The sequence below is a fragment of the Mus pahari genome, chromosome 4 (genome assembly GCF_900095145.1).
Source record: "Mus pahari chromosome 4, PAHARI_EIJ_v1.1, whole genome shotgun sequence".
Classification (NCBI taxonomy): domain Eukaryota; kingdom Metazoa; phylum Chordata; class Mammalia; order Rodentia; family Muridae; genus Mus; species Mus pahari.
In genome coordinates this window covers 144,180,983-144,189,047 of record NC_034593.1, presented here as the reverse complement: position 1 = coordinate 144,189,047, position 8,065 = coordinate 144,180,983, and the positions used below count along the sequence as shown (strand labels likewise).

The window sequence follows — 8,065 nt, the reverse complement described above, 5'->3', positions numbered from 1 at the left end:
CCCCCCCCCGTTAACCTGGAGGACTTGGCTTTAGCTGAGTGCTCATAGTTGGGTGATGTTGATGAGAAGTATGCTGCATACGTGCCTTTTCCCTCTCCATTTCTATTGGCCTGGAAATGGGGAGATGGTGTTTCATCTGCCTGAGCCTCACTATTACCACTCCTCAGAAGAAATGCTGGAACCAGAGAAGCCATGGGCATTACTCACAAGACTGGGCCTGGCACCTCACCGCTCACAAAGCATGTCACCTTCTGCCTCTCAGCACCCCGTTCCCTCCAAGCTCTGACCAGTGCAGAATACCGAAGCCTGATATTTCAGTAGGCTTGAAAAATACCGAGCCAGGGTGGGCCTGCTTTCTGCTGTCTCTCCGCATGGACAAGCACATTGTCCGAGGACAGACAACATAATTTAGGAGGTCAGTTTGGGAAAGTTTCCCTCGTCTCTGGGGAGTGGCTTGGAGCCATTCCCCACAGTTCTTATTGGCCACAGTCATGTTGCTCTTTTGCTGTTTTTACTTGGTGACTTTTTCTCCTTATGGAGGACCAGAGACAGTGTCTTAGGCACTGACTTCTTTAGTACAGTGCTGGGATGACGGGATACTGTCCTCAAATGTGGGGTTGAAGAAGAACAGTGTTCTAAAGTCTCTGTGGTCATGCAGCCCCCACCTTAATCACCCTATGGCTTTGCCTAGGCACTTGGTTATTTTTCCTTAACTAAGCCAAGAGAACAGCTGTCCTTGGCACGCCTGGCTTCCTGCATGCTGTGTCATGGCCCCATTGCTTCAAAAAGAGCCCCAGGAGGCTTGGAGTGACACAAATCTGCCAGCCTGTCCTGTTCCCATGGTTCCTCCTGGAATCTGCCCTTCCCCTCTTGGCTCACAGACCCTGTCCATGATGGAGCCAAATTCTCCTGCTCTGAATCTATTTTTCTTTGCATCCAGTCCTCAATCAGAGAGTTCAGTGTCCAATCTTACACTGGCCAAGACTGGATTTGTTTTCCACAATGGAAAGGGCATCTGTGGTGGTGGGTTTATTTTGATTCATAGCATCATAGGATATGGCCCATGAGAGAATGAGCTAAAGGTGGATGTTGCATTTGCTGCTAGGAAGCAGAGACCAGTGGAATGTTTGTGCTCAGCACAGTGGTTCCTTTTTGCTAAGCCTGGAACATTATGGAATGATATCACATGCAGGGTGGGTTTGCCCACATTAATCAAGTAATCTAGATAATTCATTACAGACATGTATAGAGAGTTATTTCCAAGGTCATTCTACATCCTATTAAGATGGCAAGATTAGCCATCACATTAGCCATAAGCTGTCTTGTCTTTCACCACCATAATATTATACCTCATCACATACCCTCAAACAAGACCAACCCAACATGGACTTCCAAATTCGTAAACCAAAATGGCCTCTTTTCTTTTTAAGATGTTTGTCTCCAGTATTTCTTGTTGTCATGGAAACCTGGCTGACACATGTACTAACCATATGTTTGGAAATCATTATCATAGTTTCATTTATCAAATGTTATCTTGGTACTTATGTCTGTCTACTTTACTATCTATCTAGAACCACTTTAAACAAAATTACAGATGTCATATTATATAATGAAGCATATCTGTACATTTGTCTGAAAACTAAAGACATGCTTTGCAACCAACTATAAACATTGTATCTAGCACAACAAACAATAATTTCTTAATTTATAATATAAGTAGATACTGTTTGTCCCCAAATTATATCTTATAAGATGTTTTTAAAGCAGGGCCATCCTATATTTTCAATGGATGCCATGAGCTTTTTGTTTTGTCTCTTGAACCTAGCTCAGTTTAACTTTATTTTTCATGATATTCTTTGCATTGTTTCAGGTAGATCTGAAACTCGAATTATCTCTTAGGCTTGGATGAGTACATATAAATGAACAAACAAGATGGGATGGGCCTGCTGAGAAAGAAAAGGCTAGAATTCACAAAGTCATAATCTGAGGATCAGAAACTTGAATTATCTCTTTTGTGTTACAAAACCAGTTGTATAGCAACACAGGCACACTATGACTGCTTAAAGAATAGTTTCTCTTCTTAAGTTTTCCCCACCATACAGTATTCAATTAGTTCAACTCAGTGGGCTCCTGCCAGACTCTTGTGACTCAAATGCAGGCCCTCCTCTGATCAGCATGACTGCCCTGAGGGCGCTTTGAGTCCTGAGAATGAGACAACAGAAGCAACAATAGAAGAGAAGTGTTTTGGTTACGGTATGAAACAGAGTTGGAAATAAACAGTACATAATTAAAAATAATCTCCAATATGTATAAAAAACTATGAGGATTCTTGAAATGTCTATTTATTACTAGTTCTGAGTTTTATCTTTTTCCTTATTTATTTATAGTTATACAATCAAAATAGCACCTGGAAATGTTTGCTCTTTCAGTCTGTTCTTTCATAATAGCAGAAAAACTGAACCTAGGTCACAGAGGAAAGATACAAAAATTGGTATACTGTAGGTATACTGTAGTAGTGTGTGTGTGTGTGTGTGTGTGTGTGTGTGTGTGTTATATATTCAGTTACTGTGCTAGGTATCTCATTTTTTAATCATCTCCAAATCAGATATTTTAGACAGTTATGTAGAAAAATGAAGAGTCTTGGGGGACAAAATTAATTTTTTTCTTTACTAACTGTAATTTTGCTCGGGACAAGCAAACTTATGAGGAAACAGGCATGTGTTTGCCTGCAGGTGTGTGTGTGTGTGTGTGTGTGTGTGTGTGTGCGTGTGTGACATGTATAGGTTAATGATGGGTGTTACTGTCTGTGTGGGTGTATATATACATGTGTGTGACATGTGGAGGTCAATCATGAGTGTTAATGTGTGTGTGTGTGCGTATGTTTGTGTGTGTATACATGTGGGTCACACGTGGAGGTCAATGAAGACCTAATTCCAAGTTCTTTAATCCATGGATTAAAACTGTCTAATCCATGTTTAAGCACAGTATGAGATGGACCTGTCATCTTTTTTAATCTAAAAAAAAATTTGAATTTTTATGGCAAAATATTTTCTACAAATACTCACTTATTTCACAGAGGTCAAAATAAAAATCTGATAATAATGAGTACAGTTGCTTAATTCACCTGTAATTTATGGATTTGTAGATTTAAAAGACAACAGAATCCCTGTACTGTAGGTCAAGTGCTATGTAAATGCTGGGCTAGAAGGTAAATGACAGCCTACAAGCCACAGTTAAGATAAACTACACGTGACAACATGAAACATACACTTCTAACAACAGCCAAGGACATTTTCATTTAAAAAGGGTGCCACAGTGATGTGTATATTATGAGGCACTATTTTGAATTGTAGAATTCTGAAATATCTGTGGCATTTAAGAGGCAGAGCCTTGGGGGTGGTTGGGGAGGAAGGGGCTGTTCATATGCTGTCTGCCTGATGACTGGGTGAGCTATTGCAGGACACCTTTGTAAATCAGTAGTGTACCCTGGCCTGCCTAGGCATTTTCCCAAGCTGTGTTCTGCTCTGCCTTGTGACTCCATGGAGTCTCTCTACCCTGCGATGTCTTTACCAAACATGGCTCCTTTGTTGCTGGACTTGCAGCATAGAGGAAAGAATCTCTTCCTAGAGATCACTCAGCCCCACATACTCAACTACAGTGGGGCAACCAGACAAAGGAGAAATGTGGATATTGTGGTCATACCATCCTTAGAAATGGAGCTTAGAGAAACAGACCTTGTACCTGGTAATACAGAGAAGAATGGTATGGACAGAGGTCCCATTCTAGCACCTGCCTCTGGAGACTGTGCTCAGTGCTTCTGCTAGGGCCCTTCAGGAGACTGTGTCAGAGCAGAGTTCAGAAGAGCAAAGTAAAAGACATCTGTGTAACCTGAGCAATTGTAGCCAGTGCTAAGACACAAATCACCTGCAAGTTTCCTAAAGAAAAGAGAACTCAGTGACTGATTGCTCCTGTATCATTTCTGGATGCTGGTTAGGCATGCCACAAGTTCTATAGTCAAATAATCTAGAGAGGCCTAGTGAGCCTCTCTGGCTGCAGATGCTTTTATTCTTGGCACAACTCTTCTGAGTGTTTTCTAAGGATGATATCAATAACAGATGGAGAGACATGGCTCAGAGTTTTTACCTTTTTCTTCTTGAACACTATGGTGTTTTTGATGTATTCAATAGCTAAAGCAGAGGTCATTTTAATGACAAGCTCCCTGGCCTCGCCCAACTTTACCCCTGTATTAATTTCATTGACATTGCATTGTCTGATGCTGTTGATCTGACTTGTTCATTGGTCAAGGGGTGTGGCTAGTAGCTGTGGAAGTATTTGTTTGAGACAAGATTGCCAAAGGGGAGTGAATGTAAACAGTCCAGCAAATCACTGAAGAGGTTGACGCTTTCTGCCACTCCCAGTCTGTTCTGTTATCTTTCTTGTCTGGGTAATGGCTTCTAAAGCCCAGACTCTGTGGTGTCACCATTGATCAATGAGGAATAGAAGGAAGAAAAACCAAGCACAGAAATGGAATACACTGGGAAAGATGCTTAGATGTGTCAATGGTTTAAAGAAATAAATACATGAGATAAATAAACGGCAAATTCCTCCATATGATCCAGGTGGAAGTGATGATGTCTGTACATTTTACAAAACTCTGTCATGGGGCTGAGGGGTAAAGTGCTTGCCACACATGCATGAGGAACTGGGTCAGATTCCTAGCACCCAGGTATAAAGCTGTGTGTAGTGGTGCTCATACATCATCCCAGCAGTGTGTGGATATAGACAGATTGCCTGGAACCTTCTGGACAGTTGATGGGTTCTGGGCACAGTGAGAGATCTAGACTCAAAAGAGAATGTGGAGGGCAAGAGTGGGAGACACCCAATGTTGACCTTTGGCCTCCACATGCATATGCAGACATGTGCACCATATACATATATTACACACACACACACACACACACACACACACACACACACACACACACACACACTAATCTAGCTCAAATAAAGAGGCGACAGTGGGCAGGCACCACCTTGCCAGCCTTGCTACAGTCTTGGCTTTCATTACAACCTTCTTCCAGCATGGGACCCTTTCTGACCTAAGGTAGATCACTGTGATTTGAAGCTATGGGGATTGAGGTAACTTAGCATGCAGCAAAATATTATGAATAGAGTCTGGAGATACTCAGCCAATGGTGCTTGCTGTGTAAACCCAATGATTCGAGTTCAACTCCTCGTAACCACACAAACAACTGGATATGGCAGTGTATATCTACAAGCTTAGAATGCAGGAGGTGGGAATTTAAGAATCTTTGGGACTTGATGACAGTAATCTTTCCATATTAGTGAGCTTCAGGTTCAGGAAGAGAGTCTGTCTCAGGTGATAGAGGAAGACACCTAATGTTGATTGCTGGCTTCCACATACATGTGTACACATCTGTTCATGAATCTGCATAAACACACTCACACATAGACATGTACACATGCATACATAAACATATGCTCATATGTACATGTACACATGTATATACAAAACTACAATAAACCCATCACATTTTAACATCTCTCTACATCTGCAGACACCATTGGCTCTTACACAGCAGTGCCTTCCCTTAGCAGCAGCATTCCTGTGGCTCTATGCCTGACACTTCCCTGGCATTGTTCACTGTCTAAACAGCCACAATGTAGAGAGAATTACATCATGGAGGTCTTAGGGGTTCAGTTTCCAAGCACCATATTGTGCCCTGTGCAGGTCTCAACTTTCAGAGAAGAGGACAGCTTTTCAGGGATCAGGCCCAGTCTGGGTTTGACTTCGGCTTTCTGTCACTGATGCAAAGGCATCTTGTGTTCTGGGATATTTTTGACGTTTGAATCATGTGTCAAGATATTGTTGATTCTAGTGATGGCATTGCTTCCCTCGTATGCAGAACAGATTGTTAAACATGCCCAGGCTGGGTGCTCTCTTCATTCCGCTCTTCCCGATTTTATTGTCACTTCAGAAATAAACCACAACACATAAAGGCGCCCCGAGAAGGCGGCTTTAAGAGCCCTGGGGTAGAGCTAAAAGCAGCTCCCTTGATTTTATGTTGGAGCCATCTGCTGCTTACATCAGCTACCCCTTGTTTTCAAATATATATTATTTGCGACTTTGTTGAGCTGAATAACATGAGCCCCTTTGGTACAGCAAATATTGTCAACGTACAGTGATTTAAATAAAAGAAGTAGCTAGTCATTTCATATGAGTCTGTGGCTCTAAGTAGATTGCATCGGTGCCCCCCAGAGCTGGAGAGAATGGACATTGAATAGAAGTATCTTACCCTCAATTCTCTGGACACAAGACAAGTTAAGTCCACTGTGACTGAAGTCAGGACCAGCATTGCTGAATACTTTCTATATCCCAGGCCTTGAGCTGAAACACTTCAAATACTGTATGTGTTTCAGGCCTATATTATCATAATGTAGATAAAAAAGAATCCTAAAAATTCAGGAATTAACCAAGCATACATTTACTTATTTAGATATTGCCAGACATAAACGTTGACACACACAGAGGCACCCCTGAGAGGCCAGGTAGCCCATGTTGCTACCATCTCCTGTGGTAAAGGCCAAGTTCTTGTTTTGTGTGTGAGAGTGACAAGGACCATGCCATGGCTCTTTCATGCTTCTGTGTAGAAATTCCATATGTCAGAACTGTTTAAAGCATTATTGGCCAGAAAAGCATCACTTCCCCAAATGAATTTACAACACTATTGCCGTCATTTGGATGTGCAATTTGCCCCATGGGCTTCTGGATTTGAACACTTGGTCCCAGCTGGGGCTTTTCTTTGGGGCGTTGCAGAACATCAGGAGAGGATTTGTGCTGGCAGAAGTCAGCCACTTGGGGGTTCTCATCCTGCCCTTAAATAATCCCTCTTCTACATGCTTTCATGAGCAAAGTGTGTACAGTGTTCAGAACCCCTGACATACAGTAACAGTGATGCTGGGATGTGGTGGACACAGAGTACCCACTGGGCCTGAATAATGTGTTCTCTCAGCGTCCTTACTGATTCCACAGCCCCCACCAGATATGACAGGATCCATTCGGCTACCACAGGAAGCTCTAGCTCCCAAGCAAGTGCCTGGACCTTGTCAACTGTTTAGTGAACTTTGATTGAAATTTACTGACTTGATGCTGACTTTGCTCAGTGTACAGCAGGGTCCAGTGTTCCCATAACTTTAGGTGTCCTCTTCCGTCACTATTCACCTTCTTTTTGAGGAAGAGTGTCTCACTGGACCTACATCTAAAACTAATCAGCTAGCTCAGGTGAAGCTCAGCTAGATGACTTTGAGGGATTTTAGTCTAAAGCTCACCAGCTAGCTCAGGTAAATGACTTTGGACGTTTCTCCAAAGCTCACTTTTAAAAATACACTTTGATAACAAAAGGATTTAGACCCCTGAAGGACCCATTTCCACACACTTATAGAACAGCAGGGAAAACAAATGCGAGTGTGTAAACTTTATCCGTTGTTTTTGTTCTCACTTTAGAATTCAGCACGCACTCCACAAAACCTTTGGCTGAGCCTTTGTAGCCTGGCTGCTGATACTTTCCGTTCTCTATCCTGGCACTGTTGCAAATGCACTAGTAGCAAGGCTCTTACCCTGTCCAACGACTTTGCATATCTGGCCACACTCCGGTGTCACCTGACCCTTCTTGGTTATTTCCACCACACACTCTGTGGGGTCACTTTCATCAAACGCCCAGGCCTGGCTGCTTCCCTGAAAATTCCCACCCATTCCTACACTGCCCTGTTTAAACCCATACACCTTGCTATGCCCAGCAGCTACCCAGTTCCATACTGAGGTCTTTACCATATTGCCTGAACGGAATCTGTTTTCATTGCTTCAGCAACTGCCAGCTATGTTTTCCCCTTTGATGTGTACGTAAGCAAAAATGCATTTTGCTTTACAGCACATTCTCGGGGGAATTTAGCATCGAAGCCCCCAAATATCTCCACACAGCAAGAATCACATTGCAGGAAGAGGCAGTTCTTTGCATGTGACCTGAATTTGGGATATGTGCTGGCC

The 8,065-nt window shown here is 42.6% G+C and overlaps 1 protein-coding gene across 1 annotated transcript in view; it reads right to left on the bottom strand.

The window, feature by feature from the left end:
- Negr1 (neuronal growth regulator 1) overlaps window positions 1–8,065 on the bottom strand; it is a 718,441-nt gene that overhangs the window by 93,939 nt on the left and 616,437 nt on the right. The window lies entirely within an intron of this gene.